The sequence below is a fragment of the Phyllobates terribilis genome, unplaced genomic scaffold (assembly GCF_046119375.1).
Source record: "Phyllobates terribilis strain yellow unplaced genomic scaffold, ASM4611937v1 Scaffold_602__1_contigs__length_984359, whole genome shotgun sequence".
NCBI lineage: Eukaryota > Metazoa > Chordata > Amphibia > Anura > Dendrobatidae > Phyllobates > Phyllobates terribilis.
Window position 1 is genome coordinate 885174 of NW_027363362.1, and position 18278 is coordinate 903451.

Genomic DNA, 18278 nt, shown 5'->3' on the forward strand with positions numbered 1-18278 from the left:
TGTCCAAGGCTGCCGTGCCTGCAGGATCAAGATGGTTAGTGATACCTGACAGGAACTTATCAGCAGCGTCGGGGTCGGTAGTCTTGTGGGAGTAGAGTTCGCTGTAGAAGTCGCTGACGACCCTCATCACGTCCTCCTTCCCACGTCGCATGTTTCCGCTCTCGTCTCGCAGCTCGTTCAGGGGCGTGTGACCGGCATGAAGTTTCCTGAAAAAGAATGAGTTACATTTCTCACCCTTCTCCAGATTCTCCACTTTGGAATGGAAGATGATTCGCTTGGACTCCTCCTCAAAGTGCCTTTTCAGGCTCTTCTTGGTCTCCTCCAGCTCCTCCCTCACGTCCCAGCCGCAGTGAAGAAGGTCCTGCAGCGACCGCAGCTCGCGCTGCAGCCCTCTGAAGTCCCTCCTCTTCTCACACGCCTGTTGTCGACCCTTGGCCTGAAAGAAACAGCGAAACTCAAGTTTAACATATTCCCACCAATCAGAGACTGTTTGGAAGCTACCCTTGTAGGACTGCCACATTGCGTAGGCTGCTCTCAGCTCCTCCACGACTTCATCCTGAGCCAGCAGAGCACAATTCAGCTTCCAGGAGCCGGGGCCGGACGGAAAACCGTCGCCGAGGACACCTTGTAAGTGAATGGCTCTGTGGTCGGAGAAGAAGCAGGAGACCATCGAGTGCCTACTCTGCCTGACTGCCCGAGAGGTGAACACAAAGTCAATCCTGGAGCGGAGTGAGCCATCGGGTCGGCTCCACGAATAGTTCGTGGAGCCTCTCCCCATGGAGCCCACCACGTCCTGAAGAGAGGCCTCGGTTACCATCTCGATGAGCAGCTTGGACGTGATGTCCAACTTGGCAGATGTGCCAGAACTACGACCGTCCTCCTCGATGGGGCAGTTGAAATCCCAGGCCATCACTAAGGTCCTGGTGGTGGCAAGCTGAAGCCGCAGGGTCTGGAAAAGCTCCAAACGCTCATTCTTCAGTGGGGACGCATACACGTTGATGAACCTGACAGGTTCTCCCGCCCAGTTGCCATCTACAACAAGAGCCCTGCCGCAGATGAGCTCCTGGACGGACTCAAGCGTGAATGCGCCCCCCCTGATCAGAATTGCGACCCCCGCAGACTTGCAGTCACCCCCACCGGACCAGTAGGATGGACCGTGGGACCACTCCCTGGCCAGATGTTTGAAGGACCTAGAGGAGGGAAGGGAACATTCCTGCAACATATAAACATCACACAACTGGGAAGTAAGGAAGGCATAAATAGTCTGACGTCTGAACTTGTCCTTGATGCTCCTGACATTAATGGAAAATAAGTTAATATTAGCCATCATGTAGGGAAAAAAGAAAAAGTTAGCGCAGGCAATACACCTTAGTTACCACTCCGGTCGGGTGGTCCCTCGTCGGTGTTGACTGCTGGTGACGGGATCACCAGCAGGCCCTCTTCCTCCATCTGGTCAAGCAGCGCGGCCTCGATCTCGGCGACCACCAGTTCCTCCTCTTCTGGCTTGACCACCAGGGTCTCAACCATGTGCTCCATCTCTTCTGGCTCAGGGAGGGTATCCTCCTTTTCGCCTACGAAATCCAGAATCTTCTTTTTGGAGGATTCAGTAGCAGGGCTGTCCTCCACCTTCCTCTTTCCCCGGGTTGGAACTGGGGAGACAAGAAGGGGAAAATCCTCCTCGGAATAGATAGCGGCGGGTGGAGGAAAGGTTAATTCCACCGCTACCATGGTCTGGGGAGGGAGAGTGGCTGCCGGGGCAGGGGAAAGGACACCTGCTGAGGAGTAGGGGAAGGAGGAAGAGGAAGTGGAATCCTCAGCAGGGGTGGCCGGGGTGGGGGGGGATTGGACGGGGGTGGCAGGGGGAGGGATCGAGAGAGGGGTGACAGAACTCTTACCCTCCTTTGACTTTTTCTTCTGCTTCGGAGCTGCTGGGACCGTCGCTGGGGCTTTGGCCACCGACTCCTTGACCACTTTGGCCTTGGTCGTCTCGGCCTTGGCCGCTGGGGCCTTGGTCGTCGCGTCCTTGACCTTCACAGGCCTGGTCGTCGGGGCCTTGTCCTCCGTAGCTGGGGTCGTCGCAACCACCGATGCCCAGGATCTCTCACGCCTGGGGCAATCCTTGTACAGATGAGCCGCCAGCCCACACAGGTTGCAGGACGTCTTCTTCGGGCAGTCCTTCGAGCTGTGTCCCGTCACTCGACAAATCCTGCAGGCATCCTCCTTGCAGTCCTTCATCTCGTGGCCGTTCTTGCCGCATCTCCTGCAGTTCCGCGGCATGTCCGGGTAATAGATGAGGCCGTAGGAGTTGCCCAGGGAGAATGTCGGGGGCAGGTGCCGAAGTCCGTCTGAGTACGCCAGGTCCCTGTGAAGTCTAACGGTCACCGACCACTTACCTGTCCAGAAGCCGAGTCCATTCAGGATGTGAGAGGGTTCCTTCACAACCAAACAGAAGCGTCTCAGGAAGGTACAGATGTCTTGGCCTGGGGTGTGCGGGTTGCGCATGGAGACCGTGATCCTCCTTTCATCCCTCTGGATAGGGCAGCTACCTGTAAAGGCAGAGAAAGAATTATCCGGTCCTTTTGCGCTTACCATTTCCCAGAACCTCCTGCAGGTGTTCACAGTGGCGAAGGTGACGAAGAAGATCCCCGTCAAGAAGGTCTGGATGCTGAGGGTGTCCGACCTGGAGAAGCCTCGATCCAGCAGCATCTTCTGGCAGAACACGTCCGAGGACATGTCCGGCACCCTCCCATCCACTTCCTTCAGCTTCAGGGCCACCGTCTGCCGCATCCATGGCTCCAGGGCTGGAGCTTCGTGGCGGGGCTTCTGGGGTCCCTTCTGCTGGCCAGTCGTGGAGGCAGAGTCCTTGGGGTCAGAATCGGCTCCTGGCTGGGCCCTCCTGGCTGTCCCCAGCTCCAGGCTCTTCTTTTCGGCCTTCCTCGCAGCGCTTGCCATGGCTTTCCTCCTGCAGTTACTTCTTGGAGCTGGATCTGGAACTCTTCCCGGAATGGGTGGAGCTATGCAGATTCTTCTCCCGTCGTGTTCTGGACAAATTCCCCGAAAGGTCTTTGTCTCGATGATTTTCTTCCTCGAAGATTCCACAGGACAGCCCGATTCTTCTCCGAGTCTTCGTCTTCTTCTGGATTCTTTAGAGCTTCTTCCTCCCACCGATATCCGCCTTCGTTCTCCGATGTCAGCTGGGCTCCGAAGCTCTTCTCCTTCCGAGTTCGATCGCTCTCGTCAAGTGTAGATCGTAGCTCTTGTGTTCTTAAAAGAACAGATACTACACTTGATCTTAGCCAAAAGGCCGAGAAGCGATAACCAGAATTGGTTTCAAACTACGGAGCCACCCAAGGATCCTGAAAAGTCCATTTGTGGAGATGAGCTCCTGGACTCCCGTTAAGAAGACATGTTGTCAACCTCTAGATCCCTTACATGCCTGCACTTTTCGGCTTGCTGCTGCTGCAATCCACGCGTTTTAGATCTGCATAACTCCACCTCTTTAAACACAGCACCTTCACCCCCTGCTGTTCCCACCCGCCTCAACACCGTTGGAAGGGAGGAGAACCAATTAAGGCGGGGGGTGGGGTGGAACGAGCAGCTGTCTACCCTTAGCAGGAGGGCTCCTGATTACATACCTCTCCTGCTGCTGCTGCTGCTGGCTGTCCAGCAGCAGACTGAAGGTGGCTGCTGCTGTGCACAGGTATATAAAGGCTCAGAGCCTATTATGACACGCGCAGCCAGCGTTCCATTGCCACATTCCATCTACTGCAGGCAGGATACCTGGCTGGCTGAATGTCGCTGAGAAGCTCACAGAGACCGCCATAAGCAACAGTTTAACAGAATGCCACAGACTAATCAACCAAACTTTTTGGGTTGGGTTCTCTTTTATAGTCTGCAGGCATTAAATGAAAGAAGTCAGTGTTCCAGCAGAGGGAGACAACGTTTCAGAAAAGGCATTGTAGCAAACCAAAAAAGAAATTTTAAGCGCAGCAGAGTAACCAGCGCACATACCTGTTAGCTCAGGTGAGTTTAAAAGGCTGCTGTTGATAACAAGGGCATTTGCTAAATAGATGGTGTGTGTGCAACAATATACTGAAAGGTCAATTATATTGTGCAGCTTATCTCACCACCTGTAGTTATTTAGGTGAAAGCTCCAAAATGCTTGCCTAATATGTCTGTTTATCCAAAAGGAAGTAAAAAGGGAGAGCTAGAAAGATAGCATTGCATCACATTACATGGCAATGCAATGCACAGTTGCTGAAGTTGAACCAAAATGAGCTTGTAATCTGGCTTCTGCAACTTTGAACATGAAAAATCCAATGAGGAGAAGAAAAGCAAAGCCAAAGAGTCCATCCCAAAATCCGACAAACAAGCAAAATGAACAAAAAACATTGAATTCAATTCTTTCTGATTTTAGAAACTGCATTAAAGAAGGGGTGCACCGGTCCTGGAGAAACTGCAATACCAGGTCAATGCGTGGAGTGGACAGAGCAAGCTCTTTTTCCATCTCCCTGTTCTAAAAATCCATTTAATATATGGTCCCCAGATAGGGGACGTATCAGATATTAAACTGATAAGAACAGATTTTTTGATTGAATATATCTTTTATTAGCACAAAAAATAAGTTAACAGACAGTGTACAGTGCCGCAGCCCAGTACACACAGAATTCTACATCATATTTACATAGCATGAGGATACGACGCACTAACTAGACACATCACACCCCTATGCTACACAAAACACTCAATCTGAAAGAAAAAGCATATCAATCAATACAGTACGACGAACCGTGATAAGGGATAGGGATTGGGAAAAAGGGGATGGGGAGGGGAAAATCACAGGCCCGAAGCTTTATTGAAAGACAAGACACATAAGGGGAGAGGGGGAGGAGGGGTTTAGTCCTCATCCTCGTCCTCCGGACCGTCCATGATGGAATAGTCTCTGAGCAGGCTGTGGATCAGCCTGCGGCAGTCCTGGATGGACATCCTCTCCCTCCTCAAGATGAGCCGGTTCCTGGCGACCCAAAGGGCATCCTTGAAGCAGTTCATAAGGCGCCAAGCCTCCTGGATGGCTCCGACGGTATGAACCCCAGGGAAGAGTCCATAAAGCACAGAATGGTGTGATAGGCTCGCCCTGGGGACAGAGTTCCTCAGGTCGTCCTCAAGTGCAGTCAATAGGCGCTGTGCAAATCCGCAGTCCCAAAAAGTGTGCAAAGATGTTTCCTCCACGAAGGGGCACCTTGGGCAGTACCGGGTCTTGCACAGGTTCCGGGCATGCCTGAATGACCGGACGGGCAGTCCGCCCTGAATCGCCATCCACGACAAGTCCTTGTGCCCGTTGGTCAGCCTGTCAGACGACACATTTGTCCACACAGTCTCCAGCGTGTCCTGGTGAAGTCCTGTGATGTTCTCCACGTCATCCTTGGCTCTGATTAGCTTGTGGATAGTTTTGGGCTTCCACAAGTCGGGCTTGAGTCCCTCCAGTTGATGCTCCCCCACAAATCGAACGACGTCTCCGTAGAACCATGGCGTCGTCCAGTTGTAGGGGAAGGAGCTGTCCCACTTGTCCCAGCCGAGTCGCCTCCAAAGAGGAAGCAGGAAGAAGCGAGACATGGACCTGCCCGCAGAGCCATTCTTGACTTGCAAAGTCCGGCGGACACAATCACACACAAAAGAGGATCGCAGGAGGGTGGGGATATCTGGAACGCCCTTCCCACCCTTGCGAGGCTCCTTGTACATGACGGCCCGCCTGACTCTGTCCATCTTGGATCCCCAGACAAAGTGAAACACTGTCCTGGTAATGGCCCTGCACACAGTGACGTGTGGGGGCCAGGCCTGCGCCGTGTACTGCAAGACGGGCAGGACCTCATTACGCAGGACGAGTGCCTTACCCTCACAAGTGAGGTGTCTGAGGCTCCAGAGTCCGATCCGTTGCTTCACCTTGGCCAAGCGTTCTTGCCAGGACTTGAGGGCCGCTCCTTCCTTCCCGAACCAGACTCCCAGCACCTTGAGGAAATCCGGTTGAATGTTGAAGGGGAAGGGGGCGGAGGAGGCCGGCTGCCAATCCCTGAAGAGCATGGCTTCCGACTTCCTGCAGTTGACTTTGGCCCCTGAAGCCCGGCCGAACCTCTCACACGTCTGGACGAGGGCGTCGACTGAACCGCGATCAGCGCAGAAGACGGTGACGTCGTCCATGTAGAGCGAGCACTTGACCTCGTGTCGTCCCGGACCCGGTGCGGTGATCCCTCTGATCTCTCCATTCTGCCGGATAGCCTCTGCGAAGAGTTCTATAACACAAACAAAAAGAAGAGGTGATAGAGGGCAGCCTTGTCTGACCCCAGAGAGGACAGGGAAGGGGTCAGTCTTCCAGCCGTTCACCAACACCGAGCTGTGGATATCAAAATACATCAGACGGACATACGAACAAAACATGTTACCCAAACCTAACCGGTGCAGAGCTCGGCCCATGAACTCGTGGGAAACCCGGTCGAAGGCCTTCTCCTGATCCAAGGAGACCAGGGCCGCGTGTGCGCGGCGGACCTTGATGTACTCGACCGTGTCCCGCACGAGAGCGAGGCTGTCTGCGATGCGACGTCCAGGGATGCCGCAGGTCTGGTCCGGGTGGATGATCCGTCCGATGACCGTCTTAAGTCGTGTCGCCATCGTCTTGGCCAGGATCTTGTAGTCCACGTTGAGCAGAGTGATGGGACGCCAATTCCTCAGGTCGCACCTCTCTCCCTTCCGCTTGTACAGGATCGTGACCATTCCTTCCCTCAAAGATGGAGGCATTCTACCCTCCACCACCATCTCCTCGTACAGGTCCAACAGGTCCGGACAGATGAGGTCTCCCAGCGCTACATAGAGCTCCGCTGGAAGACCATCACTGCCCGGGGTCCTGCCGGTCCTAAAGGATTTAGCGGCAGAGAGCAATTCGCCCACCATCAGAGGTTTGTCCAAGGCTGCCGTGCCTGCAGGATCAAGATGGTTAGTGATACCTGACAGGAACTTATCAGCAGCGTCGGGGTCGGTAGTCTTGTGGGAGTAGAGTTCGCTGTAGAAGTCGCTGACGACCCTCATCACGTCCTCCTTCCCACGTCGCATGTTTCCGCTCTCGTCTCGCAGCTCGTTCAGGGGCGTGTGACCGGCATGAAGTTTCCTGAAAAAGAATGAGTTACATTTCTCACCCTTCTCCAGATTCTCCACTTTGGAACGGAAGACGATTCGCTTGGACTCCTCCTCAAAGTGCCTTTTCAGGTTCTTCTTGGTCTCCTCCAGCTCCTCCCTCACGTCCCAGCCGCAGTGAAGAAGGTCCTGCAGCGACCGCAGCTCGCGCTGCAGCCCTCTGAAGTCCCTCCTCTTCTCACACGCCTGTTGTCGACCCTTGGCCTGAAAGAAACAGCGAAACTCAAGTTTAACATATTCCCACCAATCAGAGACTGTTTGGAAGCTACCCTTGTAGGACTGCCACATTGCGTAGGCTGCTCTCAGCTCCTCCACGACTTCATCCTGAGCCAGCAGAGCACAATTCAGCTTCCAGGAGCCGGGGCCGGACGGAAAACCGTCGCCGAGGACACCTTGTAAGTGAATGGCTCTGTGGTCGGAGAAGAAGCAGGAGACCATCGAGTGCCTACTCTGCCTGACTGCCCGAGAGGTGAACACAAAGTCAATCCTGGAGCGGAGTGAGCCATCGGGTCGGCTCCACGAATAGTTCGTGGAGCCTCTCCCCATGGAGCCCACCACGTCCTGAAGAGAGGCCTCGGTTACCATCTCGATGAGCAGCTTGGACGTGATGTCCAACTTGGCAGATGTGCCAGAACTACGACCATCCTCCTCGATGGGGCAGTTGAAATCCCCGGCCATCACTAAGGTCCTGGTGGTGGCAAGCTGAAGCCGCAGGGTCTGGAAAAGCTCCAAACGCTCATTCTTCAGTGGGGACGCATACACGTTGATGAACCTGACAGGTTCTCCCGCCCAGTTGCCATCTACAACAAGAGCCCTGCCGCAGATGAGCTCCTGGACGGACTCAAGCGTGAATGCGCCCCCCCTGATCAGAATTGCGACCCCCGCAGACTTGCAGTCACCCCCAACGGACCAGTAGGATGGACCGTGGGACCACTCCCTGGCCAGATGTTTGAAGGACCTAGAGGAGGGAAGGGAACATTCCTGCAACATATAAACATCACACAACTGGGAAGTAAGGAAGGCATAAATAGTCTGACGTCTGAACTTGTCCTTGATGCTCCTGACATTAATGGAAAATAAGTTAATATTAGCCATCATGTAGGGAAAAAAGAAAAAGTTAGCGCAGGCAATACACCTTAGTTACCACTCCGGTCGGGTGGTCCCTCGTCGGTGTTGACTGCTGGTGACGGGATCACCAGCAGGCCCTCTTCCTCCATCTGGTCAAGCAGCGCGGCCTCGATCTCGGCGACCACCAGTTCCTCCTCTTCTGGCTCGGCCACCAGGGTCTCAACCATGTGCTCCATCTCTTCTGGCTCAGGGAGGGTATCCTCCTTTTCGCCTACGAAATCCAGAATCTTCTTTTTGGAGGATTCAGTAGCAGGGCTGTCCTCCACCTTCCTCTTTCCCCGGGTTGGAACTGGGGAGACAAGAAGAGGAAAATCCTCCTTGGAATAGATAGCGGCGGGTGGAGGAAAGGTTAATTCCACCGCTACCATGGTCTGGGGAGGGAGAGTGGCTGCCGGGGCAGGGGAAAGGACACCTGCTGAGGAGTAGGGGAAGGAGGAAGAGGAAGTGGAATCCTCAGCAGGGGTGGCCGGGGTGGGGGGGGATTGGACGGGGGTGGCAGGGGGAGGGATCGAGAGAGGGGTGACAGAACTCTTACCCTCCTTTGACTTTTTCTTCTGCTTCGGAGCTGCTGGGACCGTCGCTGGGGCTTTGGCCACCGACTCCTTGACCGCATTGGCCTTGGTCGTCTCGGCCTTGGCCACTGGGGCCTTGGTCGTCGCGTCCTTGACCTTCACAGGCCTGGTCGTCGGGGCCTTGTCCTCCGTAGCTGGGGTCGTCGCAACCACCGATGCCCAGGATCTCTCACGCTTGGGGCAATCCTTGTACAGATGAGCCGCCAGCCCACACAGGTTGCAGGACGTCTTCTTCGGGCAGTCCTTCGAGCTGTGTCCCGTCACTCGACAAATCCTGCAGGCATCCTCCTTGCAGTCCTTCATCTCGTGGCCGTTCTTGCCGCATCTCCTGCAGTTCCGCGGCATGTCCGGGTAATAGATGAGGCCGTAGGAGTTGCCCAGGGAGAATGTCGGGGGCAGGTGCCGAAGTCCGTCTGAGTACGCCAGGTCCCTGTGAAGTCTAACGGTCACCGACCACTTACCTGTCCAGAAGCCGAGTCCATTCAGGATGTGAGAGGGTTCCTTCACAACCAAACAGAAGCGTCTCAGGAAGGTACAGATGTCTTGGCCTGGGGTGTGCGGGTTGCGCATGGAGACCGTGATCCTCCTTTCGTCCCTCTGGATAGGGCAGCTACCTGTAAAGGCAGAGAAAGAACTATCCGGTCCTTTTGCGCTTACCATTTCCCAGAACCTCCTGCAGGTTTTCACAGTGGCGAAGGTGACGAAGAAGATCCCCGTCAAGAAGGTCTGGATGCTGAGGGTGTCCGACCTGGAGAAGCCTCGATCCAGCAGCATCTTCTGGCAGAACACATCAGAGGACATGTCCGGCAACCTCCCATCCACTTCCTTCAGCTTCAGGGCCACCGTCTGCCGCATCCATGGCTCCAGGGCTGGAGCTTCGTGGCGGGGCTTCTGGGGTCCCTTCTGCTGGCCAGTCGTGGAGGCAGAGTCCTTGGGGTCAGAATCGGCTCCTGGCTGGGCCCTCCTGGCTGTCCCCTGCTCCAGGCTCTTCTTTTCGGCCTTCCTCGCAGCGCTTGCCATGGCTTTCCTCCTGCAGTTACTTCTTGGAGCTGGATCTGGAACTCTTCCCGGAATGGGTGGAGCTATGCAGATTCTTCTCCCGTCGTGTTCTGGACAAATTCCCCGAAAGGTCTTTGTCTCGATGATTTTCTTCCTCGAAGATTCCACAGGACAGCCCGATTCTTCTCCGAGTCTTCGTCTTCTTCTGGATTCTTTAGAGCTTCTTCCTCCCACCGATATCCGCCTTCCTTCTCCGATGTCAGCTGGGCTCCGAAGCTCTTCTCCTTCCGAGTTCGATCGCTCTCGTCAAGTGTAGATCGTAGCTCTTGTGTTCTTAAAAGAACAGATACTACACTTGATCTTAGCCAAAAGGCCGAGAAGCGATAACCAGAATTGGTTTCAAACTACGGAGCCACCCAAGGATCCTGAAAAGTCCATTTGTGGAGATGAGCTCCTGGACTCCCGTTAAGAAGACATGTTGTCAACCTCTAGATCCCTTACATGCCTGCACTTTTCGGCTTGCTGCTGCTGCAATCCACGCGTTTTAGATCTGCATAACTCCACCTCTTTAAACACAGCACCTTCACCCCCTGCTGTTCCCACCCGCCTCAACACCGTTGGAAGGGAGGAGAACCAATTAAGGCGGGGGGTGGGGTGGAACGAGCAGCTGTCTACCCTTAGCAGGAGGGCTCCTGATTACATACCTCTCCTGCTGCTGCTGCTGCTGGCTGTCCAGCAGCAGACTGTAGGTGGCTGCTGTTGTGCACAGGTATATAAAGGCTCAGAGCCTATTATGACACGTGCAGCCAGCGTTCCATTGCCACATTCCATCTACTGCAGGCAGGATACCTGGCTGGCTGAATGTCGCTGAGAAGCTCACAGAGACCGCCATAAGCAACAGTTTAACAGAATGCCACAGACTAATCAACCAAACTTTTTGGGTTGGGTTCTCTTTTATAGTCTGCAGGCATTAAATGAAAGAAGTCAGTGTTCCAGCAGAGGGAGACAACGTTTCAGAAAAGGCATTGTAGCAAACCAAAAAAGAAATTTTAAGCGCAGCAGAGTAACCAGCGCACATACCTGTTAGCTCAGGTGAGTTTAAAAGGCTGCTGTTGATAACAAGGGCATTTGCTAAATAGATGGTGTGTGTGCAACAATATACTGAAAGGTCAATTATATTGTGCAGCTTATCTCACCACCTGTAGTTATTTAGGTGAAAGCTCCAAAATGCTTGCCTAATATGTCTGTTTATCCAAAAGGAAGTAAAAAGGGAGAGCTAGAAAGATAGCATTGCATCACATTACATGGCAATGCAATGCACAGTTGCTGAAGTTGAACCAAAATGAGCTTGTAATCTGGCTTCTGCAACTTTGAACATGAAAAATCCAATGAGGAGAAGAAAAGCAAAGCCAAAGAGTCCATCCCAAAATCCGACAAACAAGCAAAATGAACAAAAAACATTGAATTCAATTCTTTCTGATTTTAGAAACTGCATTAAAGAAGGGGTGCACCGGTCCTGGAGATACTGCAATACCAGGTCAATGCGTGGAGTGGACAGAGCAAGCTCTTTTTCCATCTCCCTGTTCTAAAAATCCATTTAATATATGGTCCCCAGATAGGGGACGTATCAGATATTAAACTGATAAGAACAGATACTACACTTGATCTTAGCCAAAAGGCCGAGAAGCGATAACCAGAATTGGTTTCAAACTACGGAGCCACCCAAGGATCCTGAAAAGTCCATTTGTGGAGATGAGCTCCTGGACTCCCGTTAAGAAGACATGTTGTCAACCTCTAGATCCCTTACATGCCTGCACTTTTCGGCTTGCTGCTGCTGCAATCCACGCGTTTTAGATCTGCATAACTCCACCTCTTTAAACACAGGACCTTCACCCCCTGCTGTTCCCACCCGCCTCAACACCGTTGGAAGGGAGGAGAACCAATTAAGGCGGGGGGTGGGGTGGAACGAGCAGCTGTCTACCCTTAGCAGGAGGGCTCCTGATTACATACCTCTCCTGCTGCTGCTGCTGGCTGTCCAGCAGCAGACTGAAGGTGGCTGCTGCTGTGCACAGGTATATAAAGGCTCAGAGCCTATTATGACACGCGCAGCCAGCGTTCCATTGCCACATTCCATCTACTGCAGGCAGGATACCTGGCTGGCTGAATGTCGCTGAGAAGCTCACAGAGACCGCCATAAGCAACAGTTTAACAGAATGCCACAGACTAATCAACCAAACTTTTTGGGTTGGGTTCTCTTTTATAGTCTGCAGGCATTAAATGAAAGAAGTCAGTGTTCCAGCAGAGGGAGACAACGTTTCAGAAAAGGCATTGTAGCAAACCAAAAAAGAAATTTTAAGCGCAGCAGAGTAACCAGCGCACATACCTGTTAGCTCAGGTGAGTTTAAAAGGCTGCTGTTGATAACAAGGGCATTTGCTAAATAGATGGTGTCTGTGCAACAATATACTGAAAGGTCAATTATATTGTGCAGCTTATCTCACCACCTGTAGTTATTTAGGTGAAAGCTCCAAAATGCTTGCCTAATATGTCTGTTTATCTAAAAGGAAGTAAAAAGGGAGAGCTAGAAAGATAGCATTGCATCACATTACATGGCAATGCAATGCACAGTTGCTGAAGTTGAACCAAAATGAGCTTGTAATCTGGCTTCTGCAACTTTGAACATGAAAAATCCAATGAGGAGAAGAAAAGCAAAGCCAAAGAGTCCATCCCAAAATCCGACAAACAAGCAAAATGAACAAAAAACATTGAATTCAATTCTTTCTGATTTTAGAAACTGCATTAAAGAAGGGGTGCACCGGTCCTGGAGATACTGCAATACCAGGTCAATGCGTGGAGTGGACAGAGCAAGCTCTTTTTCCATCTCCCTGTTCTAAAAATCCATTTAATATATGGTCCCCAGATAGGGGACGTATCAGATATTAAACTGATAAGAACAGATACTACACTTGATCTTAGCCAAAAGGCCGAGAAGCGATAACCAGAATTGGTTTCAAACTACGGAGCCACCCAAGGATCCTGAAAAGTCCATTTGTGGAGATGAGCTCCTGGACTCCCGTTAAGAAGACATGTTGTCAACCTCTAGATCCCTTACATGCCTGCACTTTTCGGCTTGCTGCTGCTGCAATCCACGCGTTTTAGATCTGCATAACTCCACCTCTTTAAACACAGCACCTTCACCCCCTGCTGTTCCCACCCGCCTCAACACCGTTGGAAGGGAGGAGAACCAATTAAGGCGGGGGGTGGGGTGGAACGAGCAGCTGTCTACCCTTAGCAGGAGGGCTCCTGATTACATACCTCTCCTGCTGCTGCTGCTGCTGGCTGTCCAGCAGCAGACTGAAGGTGGCTGCTGCTGTGCACAGGTATATAAAGGCTCAGAGCCTATTATGACACGCGCAGCCAGCGTTCCATTGCCACATTCCATCTACTGCAGGCAGGATACCTGGCTGGCTGAATGTCGCTGAGAAGCTCACAGAGACCGCCATAAGCAACAGTTTAACAGAATGCCACAGACTAATCAACCAAACTTTTTGGGTTGGGTTCTCTTTTATAGTCTGCAGGCATTAAATGAAAGAAGTCAGTGTTCCAGCAGAGGGAGACAACGTTTCAGAAAAGGCATTGTAGCAAACCAAAAAAGAAATTTTAAGCGCAGCAGAGTAACCAGCGCACATACCTGTTAGCTCAGGTGAGTTTAAAAGGCTGCTGTTGATAACAAGGGCATTTGCTAAATAGATGGTGTGTGTGCAACAATATACTGAAAGGTCAATTATATTGTGCAGCTTATCTCACCACCTGTAGTTATTTAGGTGAAAGCTCCAAAATGCTTGCCTAATATGTCTGTTTATCCAAAAGGAAGTAAAAAGGGAGAGCTAGAAAGATAGCATTGCATCACATTACATGGCAATGCAATGCACAGTTGCTGAAGTTGAACCAAAATGAGCTTGTAATCTGGCTTCTGCAACTTTGAACATGAAAAATCCAATGAGGAGAAGAAAAGCAAAGCCAAAGAGTCCATCCCAAAATCCGACAAACAAGCAAAATGAACAAAAAACATTGAATTCAATTCTTTCTGATTTTAGAAACTGCATTAAAGAAGGGGTGCACCAGTCCTGGAGATACTGCAATACCAGGTCAATGCGTGGAGTGGACAGAGCAAGCTCTTTTTCCATCTCCCTGTTCTAAAAATCCATTTAATATATGGTCCCCAGGTAGGGGACGTATCAGATATTAAACTGATAAGAACAGATACTACACTTGATCTTAGCCAAAAGGCCGAGAAGCGATAACCAGAATTGGTTTCAAACTACGGAGCCACCCAAGGATCCTGAAAAGTCCATTTGTGGAGATGAGCTCCTGGACTCCCGTTAAGAAGACATGTTGTCAACCTCTAGATCCCTTACATGCCTGCACTTTTCGGCTTGCTGCTGCTACAATCCACGCGTTTTAGATCTGCATAACTCCACCTCTTTAAACACAGCACCTTCACCCCCTGCTGTTCCCACCCGCCTCAACACCGTTGGAAGGGAGGAGAACCAATTAAGGCGGGGGGTGGGGTGGAACGAGCAGCTGTCTACCCTTAGCAGGAGGGCTCCTGATTACATACCTTTCCTGCTGCTGCTGCTGCTAGCTGTCCAGCAGCAGACTGAAGGTGGCTGCTGCTGTGCACAGGTATATAAAGGCTCAGAGCCTATTATGACACGCGCAGCCAGCGTTCCATTGCCACATTCCATCTACTGCAGGCAGGATACCTGGCTGGCTGAATGTCGCTGAGAAGCTCACAGAGACCGCCATAAGCAACAGTTTAACAGAATGCCACAGACTAATCAACCAAACTTTTTGGGTTGGGTTCTCTTTTATAGTCTGCAGGCATTAAATGAAAGAAGTCAGTGTTCCAGCAGAGGGAGACAACGTTTCAGAAAAGGCATTGTAGCAAACCAAAAAAGAAATTTTAAGCGCAGCAGAGTAACCAGCGCACATACCTGTTAGCTCAGGTGAGTTTAAAAGGCTGCTGTTGATAACAAGGGCATTTGCTAAATAGATGGTGTGTGTGCAACAATATACTGAAAGGTCAATTATATTGTGCAGCTTATCTCACCACCTGTAGTTATTTAGGTGAAAGCTCCAAAATGCTTGCCTAATATGTCTGTTTATCCAAAAGGAAGTAAAAAGGGAGAGCTAGAAAGATAGCATTGCATCACATTACATGGCAATGCAATGCACAGTTGCTGAAGTTGAACCAAAATGAGCTTGTAATCTGGCTTCTGCAACTTTGAACATGAAAATTCCAATGAGGAGAAGAAAAGCAAAGCCAAAGAGTCCATCCCAAAATCCGACAAACAAGCAAAATGAACAAAAAACATTGAATTCAATTCTTTCTGATTTTAGAAACTGCATTAAAGAAGGGGTGCACCGGTCCTGGAGATACTGCAATACCAGGTCAATGCGTGGAGTGGACAGAGCAAGCTCTTTTTCCATCTCCCTGTTCTAAAAATCCATTTAATATATGGTCCCCAGATAGGGGACGTATCAGATATTAAACTGATAAGAACAGATACTACACTTGATCTTAGCCAAAAGGCCGAGAAGCGATAACCAGAATTGGTTTCAAACTACGGAGCCACCCAAGGATCCTGAAAAGTCCATTTGTGGAGATGAGCTCCTGGACTCCCGTTAAGAAGACATGTTGTCAACCTCTAGATCCCTTACATGCCTGCACTTTTCGGCTTGCTGCTGCTGCAATCCACGCGTTTTAGATCTGCATAACTCCACCTCTTTAAACACAGCACCTTCACCCCCTGCTGTTCCCACCCGCCTCAACACCGTTGGAAGGGAGGAGAACCAATTAAGGCGGGGGGTGGGGTGGAACGAGCAGCTGTCTACCCTTAGCAGGAGGGCTCCTGATTACATACCTCTCCTGCTGCTGCTGCTGCTGGCTGTCCAGCAGCAGACTGAAGGTGGCTGCTGCTGTGCACAGGTATATAAAGGCTCAGAGCCTATTATGACACGCGCAGCCAGCGTTCCATTGCCACATTCCATCTACTGCAGGCAGGATACCTGGCTGGCTGAATGTCGCTGAGAAGCTCACAGAGACCGCCATAAGCAACAGTTTAACAGAATGCCACAGACTAATCAACCAAACTTTTTGGGTTGGGTTCTCTTTTATAGTCTGCAGGCATTAAATGAAAGAAGTCAGTGTTCCAGCAGAGGGAGACAACGTTTCAGAAAAGGCATTGTAGCAAACCAAAAAAGAAATTTTAAGCGCAGCAGAGTAACCAGCGCACATACCTGTTAGCTCAGGTGAGTTTAAAAGGCTGCTGTTGATAACAAGGGCATTTGCTAAATAGATGGTGTGTGTGCAACAATATACTGAAAGGTCAATTATATTGTGCAGCTTATCTCACCACCTGTAGTTATTTAGGTGAAAGCTCCAAAATGCTTGCCTAATATGTCTGTTTATCCAAAAGGAAGTAAAAAGGGAGAGCTAGAAAGATAGCATTGCATCACATTACATGGCAATGCAATGTACAGTTGCTGAAGTTGAACCAAAATGAGCTTGTAATCTGGCTTCTGCAACTTTGAACATGAAAAATCCAATGAGGAGAAGAAAAGCAAAGCCAAAGAGTCCATCCCAAAATCCGACAAACAAGCAAAATGAACAAAAAACATTGAATTCAATTCTTTCTGATTTTAGAAACTGCATTAAAGAAGGGGTGCACCGGTCCTGGAGATACTGCAATACCAGGTCAATGCGTGGAGTGGACAGAGCAAGCTCTTTTTCCATCTCCCTGTTCTAAAAATACATTTAATATATGGTCCCCAGATAGGGGACGTATCAGATATTAAACTGATAAGAACAGATACTACACTTGATCTTAGCCAAAAGGCCGAGAAGCGATAACCAGAATTGGTTTCAAACTACGGAGCCACCCAAGGATCCTGAAAAGTCCATTTGTGGAGATGAGCTCCTGGACTCCCGTTAAGAAGACATGTTGTCAACCTCTAGATCCCTTACATGCCTGCATTTTTCGGCTTGCTGCTGCTGCAATCCACGCGTTTTAGATCAGCATAACTCCACCTCTTTAAACACAGCACCTTCACCCCCTGCTGTTCCCACCCGCCTCAACACCGTTGGAAGGGAGGAGAACCAATTAAGGCGGGGGGTGGGGTGGAACGAGCAGCTGTCTACCCTTAGCAGGAGGGCTCCTGATTACATACCTCTCCTGCTGCTGCTGCTGCTGGCTGTCCAGCAGCAGACTGAAGGTGGCTGCTGCTGTGCACAGGTATATAAAGGCTCAGAGCCTATTATGACACGCGCAGCCAGCGTTCCATTGCCACATTCCATCTACTGCAGGCAGGATACCTGGCTGGCTGAATGTCGCTGAGAAGCTCACAGAGACCGCCATAAGCAACAGTTTAACAGAATGCCACAGACTAATCAACCAAACTTTTTGGGTTGGGTTCTCTTTTATAGTCTGCAGGCATTAAATGAAAGAAGTCAGTGTTCCAGCAGAGGGAGACAACGTTTCAGAAAAGGCATTGTAGCAAACCAAAAAAGAAATTTTAAGCGCAGCAGAGTAACCAGCGCACATACCTGTTAGCTCAGGTGAGTTTAAAAGGCTGCTGTTGATAACAAGGGCATTTGCTAAATAGATGGTGTGTGTGCAACAATATACTGAAAGGTCAATTATATTGTGCAGCTTATCTCACCACCTGTAGTTATTTAGGTGAAAGCTCCAAAATGCTTGCCTAATATGTCTGTTTATCCAAAAGGAAGTAAAAAGGGAGAGCTAGAAAGATAGCATTGCATCACATTACATGGCAATGCAATGTACAGTTGCTGAAGTTGAACCAAAATGAGCTTGTAATCTGGCTTCTGCAACTTTGAACATGAAAAATCCAATGAGGAGAAGAAAAGCAAAGCCAAAGAGTCCATCCCAAAATCCGACAAACAAGCAAAATGAACAAAAAACATTGAATTCAATTCTTTCTGATTTTAGAAACTGCATTAAAGAAGGGGTGCACCGGTCCTGGAGATACTGCAATACCAGGTCAATGCGTGGAGTGGACAGAGCAAGCTCTTTTTCCATCTCCCTGTTCTAAAAATACATTTAATATATGGTCCCCAGATAGGGGACGTATCAGATATTAAACTGATAAGAACAGATACTACACTTGATCTTAGCCAAAAGGCCGAGAAGCGATAACCAGAATTGGTTTCAAACTACGGAGCCACCCAAGGATCCTGAAAAGTCCATTTGTGGAGATGAGCTCCTGGACTCCCGTTAAGAAGACATGTTGTCAACCTCTAGATCCCTTACATGCCTGCATTTTTCGGCTTGCTGCTGCTGCAATCCACGCGTTTTAGATCAGCATAACTCCAC

General features: G+C 50.5%; 7 non-coding genes and 2 pseudogenes across 7 annotated transcripts; all 9 read right to left on the bottom strand.

Moving 5' to 3' along the window:
- Positions 1-3238: 3238 nt before the first annotated feature.
- Positions 3239-3316, bottom strand: LOC141233703 (U2 spliceosomal RNA; annotated as a pseudogene).
- A 1115-nt stretch (positions 3317-4431) lies between these two features.
- LOC141233653 (U2 spliceosomal RNA) lies at positions 4432-4624 on the bottom strand. Its single transcript, XR_012299725.1, has one exon. It is a non-coding gene; the product is annotated as a U2 spliceosomal RNA (small nuclear RNA).
- A 5564-nt stretch (positions 4625-10188) lies between these two features.
- LOC141233707 (U2 spliceosomal RNA) lies at positions 10189-10266 on the bottom strand (annotated as a pseudogene).
- Positions 10267-11381: 1115 nt separating this feature from the next.
- Positions 11382-11572, bottom strand: LOC141233564 (U2 spliceosomal RNA). Its single transcript, XR_012299638.1, has one exon. It is a non-coding gene; the product is annotated as a U2 spliceosomal RNA (small nuclear RNA).
- Positions 11573-12684: 1112 nt separating this feature from the next.
- LOC141233565 (U2 spliceosomal RNA) lies at positions 12685-12875 on the bottom strand. The gene has a single exon (XR_012299639.1). It is a non-coding gene; the product is annotated as a U2 spliceosomal RNA (small nuclear RNA).
- A 1115-nt stretch (positions 12876-13990) lies between these two features.
- LOC141233610 (U2 spliceosomal RNA) lies at positions 13991-14181 on the bottom strand. Its single transcript, XR_012299683.1, has one exon. It is a non-coding gene; the product is annotated as a U2 spliceosomal RNA (small nuclear RNA).
- A 1115-nt stretch (positions 14182-15296) lies between these two features.
- LOC141233567 (U2 spliceosomal RNA) lies at positions 15297-15487 on the bottom strand. The gene has a single exon (XR_012299641.1). It is a non-coding gene; the product is annotated as a U2 spliceosomal RNA (small nuclear RNA).
- A 1115-nt stretch (positions 15488-16602) lies between these two features.
- LOC141233739 (U2 spliceosomal RNA) lies at positions 16603-16793 on the bottom strand. Its single transcript, XR_012299779.1, has one exon. It is a non-coding gene; the product is annotated as a U2 spliceosomal RNA (small nuclear RNA).
- Positions 16794-17908: 1115 nt separating this feature from the next.
- LOC141233458 (U2 spliceosomal RNA) lies at positions 17909-18099 on the bottom strand. Its single transcript, XR_012299535.1, has one exon. It is a non-coding gene; the product is annotated as a U2 spliceosomal RNA (small nuclear RNA).
- Between the last annotated feature and the right edge of the window lie 179 nt (positions 18100-18278).